The sequence below is a fragment of the Rhinoderma darwinii genome, chromosome 3, assembly GCF_050947455.1.
Source record: "Rhinoderma darwinii isolate aRhiDar2 chromosome 3, aRhiDar2.hap1, whole genome shotgun sequence".
NCBI lineage: Eukaryota > Metazoa > Chordata > Amphibia > Anura > Rhinodermatidae > Rhinoderma > Rhinoderma darwinii.
The window spans coordinates 167,451,348-167,467,471 of NC_134689.1; positions in this window are offsets into that span (position 1 = coordinate 167,451,348).

Consider the following 16,124-nt stretch of genomic DNA (forward strand, 5'->3'; position numbering starts at 1 on the left):
AGGGCAGAGTGGCAAAGAAAAAGCCATATCTGAGACTGGCTAATAAAAGGAAAAGATTAATATGGGCAAAAGCACACAGACATTGGACAGAGGAAGATTGGAAAAAAGTGTTATGGACAAACGAATAGAAGTTTGAGGTGTTTGGATCACACAGAAGAACATTTGTGAGACGCAGAACAACTGAAAAGATGCTGGAAGAGTGCCTGACGCCATCTGTCAAGCATGGTGGAGGTAATGTGATGGTCTGGGGTTGCTTTGGTGCTGGTAAAGTGGGAGATTTGTACAAGGTAAAAGGGATTTTGAATAAGGAAGGCTATCACTCCATTTTGCAACGCCATGCCATACCCTCAGGACAGCGCTTGAGTGGAGCCAATTTCATCCTACAACAGGACAATGACCCAAAGCACAGCTCCAAATTATGCAAGAACTATTTAGGGAAGAAGCAGGCAGCTGGTATTCTATCTGTAATGGAGTGGCCAGCGCAGTCACCAGATCTCAACCCCATAGATCTGTTGTGGGAGCAGCTTGACCGTATGGTACGCAAGAAGTGCCCATCAAGCCAATCCAACTTGTGGGAGGGGCTTCTGGAAGCTTGGGGTGAAATTTCTCCCGATTACCTCAGCAAATTAACAGCTAGAATGCCAAAGGTCTGCAATGCTGTAATTGCTGCAAATGGAGCATTCTTTGACGAAAGCAAAGTTTGAAGGAGAAAATTATTATTTCAAATAAAAATCATTATTTCTAACCTTGTCAATGTCTTGACTATATTTTCTAGTCATTTTGCAACTCATTTGATAAATATAAGTGTGAGTTTTCATGGAAAACACAAAATTGTCTGGGTGACCCCAAACTTTTGAACGGTAGTGTAACTTACACTCAACATGACTAAAGATCAAATCAAAAGCCTCACATCTTGCTACATTTCTGCTACATACTGACATATATTGATATATTTAGGACATATTGCAGAAGAGAAATGTCAGATCTGTATTGAGCTTCAAGGTAAATAATTACATTTGTTGCAAAAATGTATACCAACTAAAACTTCCTAAAAAATAACAAATTATGACTGAGGCAGCGTAGGGATGAATCAAGTTTTACACACATGCTAATTAGGAAACATTTCTTGCTAGTGTGGCTTAGCAGAGTTATGTGTGTATTGGTGAAATAATGAATATTTAGTACCATTAATATAATTCTTTACATCAGAGATGTGCAATATGATATGGTTTATCATGAGCCTGACAAGGGAGCCACTCACTTTATTATATTTGTTCCAGTGGCGTAACTACCGCCGTAGCAGCAGTAGCGGCTGCTACGGGGCCCGCGGCATGAGGGGGCCCGTGTCGCCCGCCGGCACGGGCTCCCACCATGGTCGGAGGCTCCGCTAGCAGCCGCTATGGCTGCTACAGCGGGACGCCACTGAACACTACGGCAGAGCAGGGAGGTATCTCCCCGCTCTGCCATTAACTGGTTCCCGACCGCTGGCTGTATTTTTACGGCCAGCGGTCAGGGTCCTTAAAACCCGAGCCATAGACTTTCTACGGCTCAGGTTTTAACTTGCAGCCCGCGCGATCGGGCAGCTGAATGTCGGGTCTCCGGCTGTCAGTGACTGCCGGGGAACCTGAGGAGAGGATAGAAGCAGCTTTCGCTGCTTCTGTCTTCTCTGATCACTTGTATGCGCGCTGTGTACAGGAATAGAGACAGCAGCAGCGTCGCTGTCTCTATTCCTCCCGGTGATCATGTGACTGGTCACATGATCGCCGGGTGCCGTTAGTGGCAGACTGCTGCTGGGTCTTACTAGACCCAGCACAGCCCTATTAGTGACAATCGTCACTATGAGAGGGCTGATTTCCCCTGTAACAGCTCCAGTTACAGTGGAAAAACATGGTGTAAAAGAAAGAAAAAAAATATATAAAGTTCCCCAAAGGTCTTCTTTGACCTTTGGGGGACAGACAATAGTAATAAAAAAATAATAAAGTAAAGTGCAAAAAAAATGTAAATAATAAATACACATAAAATACCCACCCCCCAAAAAAAACGTTCCCCCCCGCCAATCATTGTTGTAACGCTAGCGCTGACCCAATTACCCTAATATAGACATGTAATATATAAAAATTTACGGTAGACAATGACGATCACAAATAAAAGGTCTATTTTAGGATAAAACGATGTTATTACCAAAAAAAAAAATAGCTGAAATGTAAAAAAGCTTATTTTTTTACTATTATTTTCAAACTTTATGAATAAAAATTCTAAAATAGCAAAAAAAGGTGTGTATAAAAACGATATAAAATGAAACCTGCATTGTCTACGGAAAAAACGTCGCAAAAATCACGTCGTTAGCCCAACTAATAAAAAAGTTATAGCCATTTAACTAACACGTGCTAAAAATGGCTAAACGGTGTCTGGTCCTGAAGGCGCAAAATAGAGCAAAAGACATGTATCCCCCCCCTCTCCACAGGACATCCACAGGACAGGGGATACATGTGTGATCGCTGGCAGGGATAGGGAGAACGGGGGACTGAAAGTCCCCTGAAGTTCTCCATCACAAACCTCGGACTTTCGGCGTCTGTGTCGGCAGCTACGTAGAAATGAATGGAGCGCCGGTCGTGCTTGTGCGCATGCGTGACCAGCGCTCCTTTCATTTTTATTGAGCTGCGCAGACGCCGGAAGTCAGAGGTTTGTCATGGAGAAGTTCAGGGGACTTTCAGTCCCCCGTTCTCCCTATCGCTGCCAGCGATCACACATGTATCCCTTATCCTGTGGAGATCCTGTGGAGAGGGGATACATGTATTTTGTAGGACACACTGTAGGTCACATTTTTTTGGGAGGGGGGACGCTGTATGGCGTTCCCTACAGGTGGGGTGGCTGTATGGCATTCCCTACAGGGGGGGAGCTGTATGGCGTTCTCTACAGGGGGCTGTATGGCGTCCCTACAGGGGGGGCTGTATGGCGTTCTCTACAGGGGGGGCTGTATGGCGTTCTCTGCAGGGGGCTGTATGGCGTTATCTACAGGGGGGCTGTATGGCGTTATCTACAGGGGGGCTGTATGGCGTACTCTACAGGGGGATGCATGGCGCTATCTACAGAGGGGGGGCTGTATGGATGGCATTATCTACAGGGGGGGCTGTAAAAAAGGCACTATCTGCAAGGGGGGGTGACAGCCAGGGTAAGGGGGGCCCCAGTTAAAAGTTTGCTATGGGGCCCAGTCTATCCTAGATACGCACCTGGCGTTCCCTACAGGGGGGGGGTGGCTGTATGGCGTTCCCTACAGGGGGGGAGCTGTATGGTGTTCCCTACAGGGGGGGCTGTATGGCGTTCTCTGCAGGGGGGCTGTATGGCGTTCTCTGCAGGGGGGCTGTATGGCATTATCTACAGGGGGGCTGTATGGCGTTATCTACAGGGGGCTGTATGGCGTACTCTACAGGGGGATGTATGGCGCTATCTACAGAGCGGGGGCTGTATGGATGGCGTTATCTACAGGGGGGGCTGTAAAAAAGGCACTATCTACAAGGGGGGGTTGTGTGACACCCAGGGGAGGGGGGCCCCAGTCCAAAGTTTTCTATGGGGCCCAGTCTTTCCTAGTTATGCACCTGATTTGTTCATAAGCAATGGATCACAAGAACAGGGCGTCAGCATGAATTCTTCAATCTGTTCAATCTGGTTGTTAAATGTCACTATGAGAAGTATTTACATTTACCGATAGTGCCGCCGATAACAATAATTTCGCTGATCTGTATAGTTTCAATCAGAAATGAAGGATAATTGGCCAGTTCAAATAGGCATTTTGTCTCATTAACATAAATGACTGCAAAGTGTATACAGAGAAGTGAATGGTTCTGACCACTGACGCGAACGGTAAGGCTGGGTTCACACGACCTATTTTCAGACGTAAACGAGGCGTATTATGCCTCGATTTATGCCTGAAAATACGGCTCCAATACGTCGGCAAACATCTGCCCATTCATTTGAATGGGTTTGCTGTCAAACGACGATGCGTAAAATGACTGCCTCGTCAAAGAAGTGCAGGTCACTTCTTTGGACGTAATTTGAGCCGTTTTTCATTGAATTCAATGAAGAACAGCTCTAAATTACGGCCGTCAATGACGCCTCGCAAAATGCGAGGACGAGCAATTACATCTGAAATTACGGAGCTGTTTTCTCCTGAAAACAGCTCCGTAATTTCAGCCGTATCGGACGCTGCCGTGTGCACATACCCTAATAAATCAGTTAGAATCAGAGGTTGGGAAATCAGACCACAATGGTATCTAGACTCTGATTGGGACTGTAGGATTTATTCAGCTGAAATGTGAGCTGGAATCATAGGCAAAATGTTTACATGCTATGAGTGGGCATATGACTCAGCTAAGGCTAAATTCACACGGACATGTTTGCCATGTTTGAAACAGTCCCGTCTTGTTGCCTATACAGTTGCATGCATCTTACATTAACTGCTATATAAAAAAAAGATCCTACTCTGCCGTATACCTTTTTTTATGCAATTGTACTAAAAAAGCACCAGTTGACTATGCTTTTCAATACAGTTGGATTTCCAGGAACACCACATATACTAGCCAAACGTATTCCAATAGTACAACTGTTTGGCAAATTTTTGACCATTGAAGTCTTGTCGGCATATACGTTGAGAGACATATTTCAGCCTATACACCAACCATGCACCACAGAATTTGTGTGTATTAAGCGGAATTCCAACCAGATCTAACCATAATCACTGTAGATGATTGATTTGAAGTGGTTTCAGTTGATGAATTTTACTGTCATTGTAATATCTTGTGTGATAACATAAGCTATGTTGTGGTGATCAGCATTTGTAAATAGAAAGGCCCTTTGCACACAAATGTATTTCTGCGACCGCAATTCACCCGCAATTCTGCCGGTGAATTGTGGCCCCATTCATTTCAATGGGCCCATGCGCGCGCACATTGCCCAGGAGCCTGGACCGCAAAAAGATAGGACATGTCTTATTACGGCCGTGTTTTGTGGTCCAGGCTCCTAGAAATGAATGTACTTTGCGGGCGGCCCGTGATTTGCGGGCAGCCCGCAAGTGACACTTCGTGGCCGTCCAAGCCGCAAATCACGGCCGCGCACACCACTACGGTCGTGTGCATGAGGCCAAAATGTTTCTGTTGTGAGCATATAAATGATGGGCCTCCCAATGACAGACTGAGATCAGTGTTAAGCTGCCATACGTAAGCGTTAGGTAATTGTCAATAAATCTGACCCCTCAACAATCTAGCGTGCATGGCACAGCCAGACTGTTGGGGAAACAAGTGTGGGGCATGATGGATTTCAATGTGTCTATCCTTGAAGTAAGCACTGGCAGAAGTGTCCTGCAGCAGCTTACAGTAAATGTGTGTGCAATTTAGCCCCCATCCTGACCCATGATGTAATAGTATGTCATGCGGAGTGGGTCTATACTGCGGCTCGCTATAATATTTTGTCATGTGCATTCACAGTGTGGGTTAAATCAGAGGCGTAGCTAGGTTATCCTGCACCCGGGGCAAAGATTCAGATTGGCGCCCCCTCCCCAACTTATTTCTCGACATCTACTTCCCCCTCGCCATGTTTTCTTTCCCTACCAATCAATGAGGTGTAATTTATTTTCACAATTTTTTTAATGTGACGCGAGTATAAAAGCATTTCTACATTTTACAAGCAATATAGTTCTATAATGTAATTAACATAAAAATAAATTAACATAAAATAAATTAAAGAGGCCACACACAGCCCCCTGTAGATAGTGCCACACACAGCCCGCTTCCCCCCTAGTTGATAGCGGCACACTCCCCCCCCTTGTAGATAGTGCCACACACAGCCCGCTGCCCCTTTGTAAATAGCGCCACACTCCCCCCCCTTGTAAATAGCGCCACATTCCCCCGTTTTAAATAGCGCCACACTGTGAACAGACCGGTGAGCGGTAGCCTACCGCTACCACTCTCCGCTCTGCCTGGTGTGACTTACCGGAGAAGCCGAGGAGGTCATGCGGCGCAGGCAGCGGCGGAGTTCCTTCTGACTAGGGTTGGTGACAGCCAGGGCCGGCCTTAGCTTGGATGGCGCCCTGTGCGGGACTCTCTATTGCTGCCCCCTACACAAACCAAAACGTAACCACATATATGGACACATTAGAACATATATACTGTACATACATAAAGACAGATATTTAGACATTCGGGCAAATATACATACACACATTCTGGAATACATACATACAGGATAATATATAGACGTACAGACACATATACGCACACACACCGGCAGATAAGTACACAGACAGGAACATATCCAAATACATAAAAGGCACAAATATACAAGCACAAAGACACATTCACAAAAAGACCCATATATACCCACACAGGCACATATGTACACAGCACAGATAATGTAGTATATGTTACCTGCAGTCCTATGTAACACCACAGATAACACAGTGATAACTCTGAGTACAGATAATGTAGTAACTGCTGCCTGCAGTCCTATGTAACACCACAGATAACACATAGTGATAACTCTCTGATTACAGATAATGTAGTAGCTGTTGCCTGCAGTCCTATGTAACACCACAGATAACACAGTGATAATTCTCTGATTACAGATAATGTAGTAGCTGTTGCCTGCAGTCCTATGTAACACCACAGATAACACATAGTGATAACTCTCTGAGTACTGATAATGTAGTTGTGTCCCCTGCAGTCCTATGTAAAACCACAGATAACACATTGTGCTAAATTACAATCTCAGTTCTGCTACACAGTACAGATAATGTAGTAGATGTTACCTGCGGTCCTATGTAACACTACAGATAGCACAGTGATAACTCTCTGAGTACTGATAATGTAGGTGTGTCCCCTGCAGTCCTATGTAACACCACAGATAACACATTGTGCTAAATTATAATCTCAGCTCTGCTACACAGTACAGATAATGTAGTAGTGTTACCTGCAGTCCTATGTAACACTACAGATAGCACACTGATAACTCTCTGAGTACAGCTAATGTAGTAGATATAAAAGAGACAAACACATGCAGAGACACAGACAGATAGAGAGACACACACACACACACACACACACACTGTAACATATACACATACAAACACAGAGACACACACTGTATTCACACTACACACACATATACACACAGACACTCACCATGTCTCCTTGCTGACAGGTCAGGACAGGCTCTGGGCGGAGCTTCCTCTCTGCTTCTCGGCATGAGTAACTTCAGAGCTGGAAGGCTGCAGCACGGGAGTGGACCTGTCCCCTGACCTGAGTCATCTGACCTCATGTCACTGATGTGAGGTCAGGTGACAAGTCAGGTGACTGGACTGGTCTTTTCCCTGGCCGTCACAGACCCCAGTCAGAACGCCCTAATTTCCTGGCTCTTCCTAAGCTGCTGCAGGTGTCCAACATACGGGGTGCCTGTCAGCAGCGATCAGCTGCTCTTCGGCGCCCCCCCCTTCCCTTGCTCCCTGGGCACATGCCCCGCCTGCCCCCCCTAGCTACGCCCCTGGGTTAAATAATGTTATATTGTAATATTCTAGACATTTACGGACTGCGACAGCCACATTCAATGGTATCTGCATCCTCAGGAAGCAAATACAATGGCAGAACAGAGAGCTATCAGCCCCCTGCTCAGCCATTCTCTAGGCTACAGGCCACGTTAGGCCTGCAGCCTAAAAAGCACTGGGACAGGATCCCTGTGCAGGCCGGCACATAGAAATCACTGCATCGCGCCGGCCTACACAAGGGTCACTTCTCAGAAGCTTCAGACCTAACAAGGCTGAGGAGGCCTGTTGTGGAGGCCTGTTAGTCGTGGGAATGGGGCTAGGTGAGTACAAGTTTATTTTTTTGGGGGTACTATCTACAGGGGGAGCTGTAGGGCACTATCTACAGGGAGAGCTGTAGGGCACTAACGATAGGGGGAGCTGTAAGGCTCTATCTATAAGGCCGGATTCACACGAGCGTGTGCGTTTTGCGCGTGCAAAAGGTACTTAACAGCTCCGTGTGTCAGCCCCGTATGATGCGCGGCTGCGTGATTTTCGCGCAGCCGCCATCATTATGACACTCCATTTGGATGTTTATAAACAGAAAAGCACGTGGTGCTTTTCTGTTTTCATTCATAGTTTTACAGCTGTAGCGCGAATCACGCGTGTCCCACGTAAGTGCTTCCGTGTGGTGTGCGTGATTTTCACGCACCCATTGACTTCAATGGGTGCGTGATTCGCGAAATACGCACAAAGAACGGACATGTCGTGAGTTTTTCGCAGCGGACTCACGTGAAAATCATGCGCGTTGCACGGACGTATATCCCGTTCGTCTGAATAAGCCCTAAGGGGCACTTTCTGGCACTATTTAAAAGCGGCATTGTATGGCATTGTCTACAGAGGGCACTGCGTGGTAACTATCTACAAAGGACACTAGGTGTGCCACTATCTACAGAGGGAACTGTTTGGCAGTCTCTATACGGGACTCTGTGGCAGATAAGCCTCAGATTTCTGCCACAGATCCACGAGTCAAAATGGCCTATGATAAATCCGACCAGTATGAATATAGTCTTAGATTTGGTGATCAGCTCGGACCTTCAACTGACGGCAGATCCAGATGAATGGAACTTCACTAAAAATATATGTCGAAAAGGGGTTAAAATAAGGGGGAAAAAAAACAATTAAATACATTTTTCCTTATTAAAGGGGTATATTAGTATCCATTGCATAGATAATAAATCTTAAATTGTGGGTTCTGACAGCTTTTATCCACACCGATCACTAGAACCCACACTACACGACCACAGTAAAGAGAGGAATTTGTCTGGAGAAGCGGTTGGGCATGTGCACTGCCACTTTATACGAATTCTTGGTACCTCTCTATAATCTCTTCATTTCTGTTTGTGTCTTGAACCCAGGAGTATTATAAAATCACTAATGATTAGGTCAAATATTTTAGAAAGGAATGATGATGTTAAGATCTCTGTACAAAGACTAAAGTTTCTTTAGGGACTAAACCTGCAGAAAAACATCTATGAGGCAAGTAGTAGAAAAAATATAATTGAGTTTAAAAACCTGAAGGTCATTAACCATTTTGCAACGTACATTTTGTGCTGAAGATATTAAAGAAAGTTTTAGGAGATTGCTTGGGAATATGAATGTGCATCTTATTCTAGTTCATTTAGAATATGAGACTACAAGCTGATTGAGGACAAGTTGCTGCTAGTTCAAGAGAATTGTAGTGTCATTCATATGCAGACATTCACAACTATGCCCTTTATGATCCAGGAAGGTTATTGGAATGAGTGATATGGCGTATGGTAAACCAGTTTATCGTGTTAGACAGTTAACTTGCTTGTTCTGGTTTTAACCCTGATTAATAGAACCACTGATAAAGAAAATAAATGTTTATTAGGTTCTGAGTATGTTGACTTTGCATATCATGGATTGCATCATTATAAGTACCCGTTCAATGTATACAGGATATCAAACAACTAAATCAACTGCAATAAGGAATTACAGTATTTCATTTAAGTGTAATTAAATGTATTATAATATATAATCAAGCATAAACACATTTTAATTACAAAATATATATCTTTAACCCCTTAAGAACCGGCCTATTTGGGGCCTTAAAGTCCAAGCATTTTTTTATAGTTTTTCTACGTCGCATTCCATGAGTCATAACTTTTTTATTTTTATGGCAATGTATCTGTTTGACCGCTTGTTTTTTGTGGGACGAGTTAGGCGCCCTGCACACATAACGAATTTGTTACGAGTTTTTGGATTTTTTAACCTCTTTCCCGACATGTGTCGTAAGTATACGTAATGGAAAGCCGGTGCAACAGGGCATAGGGTGCTGTCTAGGACATCACCAATCCCTACCATGTATTCATGAGGCCGTGGCGGTGGTGCCACTCCCTGATCGCTACGATCTGCTTAGACCGACCAATTGCAGTCATGGTGGGTGTTTCAAACACCCTGCACCAGCTCCGCCCTCCTCAGAGCTGGTGCACTACCATCTGTGATCTATACTTACCGATTCTGAGGCCTTATGGTCTTGTGATCCTCTTCTGCATCCTGCTGAGTGGTCTGCATCATGATGTGTGATCACTCACTGAATGATGATCATCATCTGTGCTGCTGATTCTTTTTTTTTTTTTTTAGCAGCAGTACTAGTTCTGTCCCTTAATTTCCCAGACCTGTTGCTGTACCCCTCCCCCTCCCAACACTCCCCCTTTTTATGTCCTGCGGCTGCTGAGTACTGATCAGTGACCGCCACACTGATCAGCATCTGTGCTCAATTTTTTGCACAGGACATTCTGTTTTCTGCACTGTGTCCCTGTGTGCATGGCCGCCATCAGGGCTGTACTGGCGGTACTGCAGTCAGGGGCCCAGTCATAAATTTGAAAAAAGGGGGGCCCGCTCTCGACTGGTTGAAATTATTTGCTCACAGCAGAGGGGCCCTTATGATTTCACTTTGGTGAAAGGAACAGGTCCCATCACGGAGCCAGGGCCCGTTCTTTACACCAAAGCAAAACCATAAGGGCCCACTGTTCACATAGGGCCCGCCCCCTTCTCCTCCTCCACAGCGGTGTGACAACGTGTGTGGAGGAGAGACTTCATGAAGGCAGCTGGAGGTTTGAGTCCAGTGGAGGCGTCAAGCAGCAGAAGACTTCTAGACAAAACAGATAAAAACAAGGACATTTATGCAACAACACCGAAAAAGGCCATACTTACAAATGGACACAGCCAGGTCTGAAACGCTGATGAAGGCGAGTGAGCAGGTGCTTTAAATAATAATAGCCACTCCCACTAGTCTTGAGGGGAGTGGTATGTGGTGCATGGGATGTGTAGTAAGAAATAATAAATGAATAGTGTATGTGCAAGTGTAATAATGTGAGTTCGGCGCTGCAATGTAGATTACAGTAACGTTTTTATTTTTAAAAAACGAGCATTTTTGGCCAAGTTATGACCATTTTTGTAGTTATGCAAATGAGGCTTGCAAAAGTCCAAGTGGGTGTGTTTAAAAGTAAAAGTCCAACTGGGCGTGTATTATGTGCGTACATCGGGGCGTGTTTACTACTTTTACTAGCTGGGCGTTGTGTATAGAAGTATCATCCACTTCTCTTCAGAACGCCCAGCTTCTGGCAGTGCAGACACAGCCGTGTTCTCGAGAGATCACGCTGTGACGTCACTCACAGGTCCTGCATCGTGTCAGACGAGCGAGGACACATCGGCACCAGAGGCTACAGATGATTCTGCAGCAGCATCGGCGTTTGCAGGTAAGTCCATGTAGCTACTTACCTGCAAATGCTGATGCTGCTGCAGAATCAACTGTAGCCTCTGGTGCCGACACGATGCAGGACCTGTGAGTGACGTCACAGATCTGCACTGCCAGAAGCTGGGCGTTCTGAAGAGAAGTGGATGATACTTCTCTTCTCAATGCCCAGCTAGTAAAAGAAGTAAACACGCCCCGATGTACGCACACAATACACGCCCAGTTGTACTTTTACTTTTCAACACGCCCAGTTGTACTTTTGCAAGCCTCATTTGCATAAATACGAAAATGGTCATAACTTGGCCAAAAATGCTCGTTTTTTAAAAATAAAAACGTTACTGTAATCTACATTGCAGCGCCTATCTGCTGCAATAGCAGATAGGGGTTGCAAAATCTGGTGACAGAGCCTCTTTAAATCTTTTAGGGTGGAAAAATAAAAATAAAAAACAAAAATAATGTGGTTGCATAAATATGCACACCCTTAAACTAATACTTTGTTGAATTACCCTTTGACTTTATGACAGCATTCAGTCTTTTTGGGTAGAAGTCTATCAGCATGGCACATCTTGACTTGCCAATTGTTGCCCACTCTTCCTTGCAAAAGCGCTCCAAATCTGTCAGATTGCGAGGACATCTCCTGTGTACAGCCCTCTTCAGGTCACCCCACAAAGTTTCAATGGGATTCAGGTCTGGGCTCTGGCTAGGCTATTCCAAAACTTTGATCTTCTTCTGGAGCCATTGTTTTGTTGATTTGGAGGTATGCTTTGGGTTGTTGTTGTGCTGAAATGTGAAATTCCTCTTCATCCTCCACCTTGACTAAAGCCCCAGTTCCAGCTGCAGAAAAACAGCCCCAAAGCATAATGCTGCCTCCACCATGCCTCACAGTGGGAATGGTGTTCTTTTGGTGATGTGCAGTGTTGGCATTGTGCCAAACATACCTTTTGAAATTATGGCCAAAATGTTCAACCTTGGTCTTAGACCATAACCCGTTTTCCCACATGCTTTTGGCAGACTTGATGAAAGTCTTTGCAAAACATAGCCGGGCTTGAATGTTTTTCTTTGTTAGAAAAGGCTTCCATCTTGCCACCCTACCCCACAGCCCAGACATATGAAGAATATGGGAGATTGTTGTCACATGCACCACACAACCAGTACCTGCCAGAAAGTCCTGCAGCTCCTTTAATGTTACTATAGGCCTCTTGGTAGCCTCCCAGACCAATTTTCGTCTTGCCTTTTCATCAAGTTTTGAGGGACGTCCAGTTCTTGGTAATGTCAATGTTGTGCATAATGTAATCCACTCCTTGATGACTATCTTTACTGTGTTACATGGTATATCTAATGCCTTGGAAATTATCTGGTTCCCTTCTCCTGACTGATGCCTTTCGACAATCAGATCCCCTGGATGTCTTGTAAGCTCTTTACGGACCATGGCTTTTGCTGTCGCATGCAACAAAGAAAATGTCAGGAAAATCCTAATAGAACAGTTGAACTTTATATGGGGTTACTCAGAATGACTATAAATAATGGCACCTGTGTACTGACTACCATTTTAATAGGTTTTCTCACGAGGGACATTTATGACATCCACAGGATATGTTAGAAATGTCTGATAGATGCGGGTCCTACCTCTGGGACCCGCACATATCACTAAAACGGGGCCCCTTAAACCCCGTCCTAGCTTTGACTGCTATCACTGACTCCCGGCCACTTCCTGTCTTCATGGTCGGGAGTTCACGTAAGTCCCATAGTAGTGAATAGCAGTTACGGAACCAGCGTAGCATGCGAGCTACGCTGTTTCTGTAACTTCCAGTCAGTTCTATGGCGTTTACGAAGACAGTGTAGCTGTAGCTTTTACCTTCATGGTCGTAAATAAGACGATACAAAAAGAGGTAGAACGGGGTTTAGGGGCCCCTTTCTAGAGATAGGTGCGGGCCCAGAGGTGGGACCCGGATCTATCTGACATTTATGACATATCCTGTGGATATGTCATAAATGTGCCTCGTGGGAAAACCCCTTTAACATGAGTTTAAATGTGATTGGCTAATTCTGAACACAACCACATCCCTAATTGTAGGAGGGTGTTCACACTTATGCAACCACATTATTTTAGTTTTGTTATTTTTATTTTTTCCCTCTAAATGATTTCAGTTTGTTTTTAAATGGAATTGTACATATTATAAAGGTGGAGAAAGTTCTGAAATGATTAATCTTGTACTGATTTTGTAACATGACAAAAACCTGGCAGTTAACAGGGGTGTGTAGACTTTTTATATCCACTGTACATAATTTATGTCATATTTGTAAGGATGATAAATATGCCATGTTTACACGGGCCAATGTTCGGCAGACTATAGGCCCGTATAAATGGGCTTTTACTTTTGGTGCAATTAAACTGGACTGTTTTAAATGAAATGGTTCCATGCAAAGTCAAATAAAACAAACTAAAACAAAAATATATTTTCAATCTTGTAATATTAAAGGGGTTTTCCTATTTGGGACATTTATGGCACTATCTACAGAGGCCACTGTGTAACACTATCTACAGAGGGCACTGTGGCACTATCTACAAACGGCACTGTGGCAATATCTACAGGGGCTGTGTGGCACGATCTACAAAGGGCACTGTATATATGGGGCACAAACTGGGGGTCTAACTTCAATATGGGAGCATAAACAGGGCCTAACTTCTATATGGGGGCACAAATTGCCATTCTCTGATGTTTTACTGCCGCCGTGACTTTCCCCACAAAGGAGCCCACTAAGTCTGTGTCGCCCAAGGTCCTACATAAAGCCAGCCCTGAGTGCACAATGCTCTGACACTATAGAAGAGGCAGCCGTAGAGCAGGGGCTGTTATCCCGTTTGAGACAGCTGGGGAGTACAGCTAAGCGATTGCAGGAGAACATCGGCAGCAGGATACCAGGGGGCTGTAATTCCAGCTGTCAGTGAAGAAAATAAAAAATGATATTTTTTCCAAAAAAACATCACTTTAGCCCCAAATTTTTTAATGCCCAACATTAATACATTTTATGATACTCCTATGGCTCACTATTCGCATTGATAAATTCCAGAATGGCTGTAGTTTCCAAAATTGGGTTATTTGTTGGGTGTTTTCCACTGTTCTGGTACCCCTGGGCCTCTGCAAAAGTGACATGGTGCCTGAAAATCATCCTAATAAAATGAAGGCATCAAAATGCACAAGGGCTCCTTCCGTTCTGAGGACTGTGTTTAAGTCAAGTAGCACACTAGGGTAACACATGGGATATTTGTACAAACTGCAGAATCGGGGTAACAAACATTGACCTTTGTTTCTGAATAGCCGCCTGCTGTATTACAGAAAAAAATGGATTTTAATTTGAACATTTTCCCCAAAAATTTAATTTTTTAAATGTATCTCCATTTTACATTAATTACTGTGGAACACCTAAGGGTTAACAAAGTTCATACATGCCATTTAGAATACTTTGAAGGGTGGTGTATCTATAATGGGGTTATTTATGGAGTTTTTCTATTATATACGCTCCTCAAAATCCCTTCAAAACTGAATTGCTCCCTAAAAAAACAGAATTTTAAAACTCTTAAAAATTAGCAAATTTAGGGGCGTTCCCGGAAGCCGATGGAGTAGGTCGCACAGTCAATAGCTCCTCCGTCCCACAGCCTAAAATCATACTCGTTGTAGCCTACAAATATGTACCCATGATGGCGAGACGGTCTGCTAAGAAGCCAGACATCAAATTGGCATCCTCTGGAACTTCGATGGCTGGAACCATGGACGCCTTCCTGCGCTCAGACATGCCAGCGGGACAGGCGCCATTGCCCGCACCTTCCCAGGATGCTGCGTCACAGTCCTCCTGGTGTCCATCGGAGCTTGATGAGCGAGATCGCCTTGTGGACACAGCTCAGTTAATACCGCTGGTGGTCGGAGCTGCACCACCTCCTGACCAGTTCCCTGAGCTGGATTCCCGGGATGGCAATGGGGTTGGCTTGCCGCCATCTTCTATTATAGCTTCTACTCTACATTCTGAAGAACCGGAGTCGGAGGCACTTGATTCTCAGGGGTCATCCTCTTCCCCACGACAGGATTTTCAGGTCAGTGACTCACCGATACACCCTGTGGACATTCCACTCTCTCCCAAACCGTCAAGACCCCAAAAAGTGATGTCTTTACTTCTAAATGCCCCAGAGACTCAGGCCGGTCAGGGCGGGAACCTGAGTTAGAGAACCTCTCCATTTCTGGATCTCCGCAGCCATGCGGTCATGGCTCAGACTCGCAGCCATGGCTATCTTCGTCAGATTCTGAGAGTCCCACTCCCAACCGACATGACTGGCAGTCTTTTTTAAGACAGCTTCGTACCAGAGATGACTTTAAGTCACTTATTGCTGAGGTGAAGGATACATGCAATGCAGCTATCGCTACTGTCAGACAAGACAATAAGAAAATCTCCAATAGAATGGAGTCCTTAGAAGATGACCATAACTCTACCCGCCAATACGTCTCCCAGTTTCAAACTACTGGGGTGGCACAACATATTGCTATTTCTGATTATCAGAAACACTTGGAGGATCTGGACAATAGGGGTCATCGACATAGTCAGGACCCACTATGCTTGCTGTCAGCGAGTAGCTGACCGCTCTAATACACTGCACTACGCGTGTAGTGCAGTTTATTAGAATTGCAATCACAGCCTCCTGCCTTCAAGTCCCCTAGTGGGACAAAATAAAAAAAGTTGTGTAAAAATAAAAACGTTTTAGTGTAATAAAAGTAAAAATTCCCCTTTTTTCTCTTATCAGTCCTTTATTATTAACCCCTTAATGACCGCCAATATGCCTTTTCACGG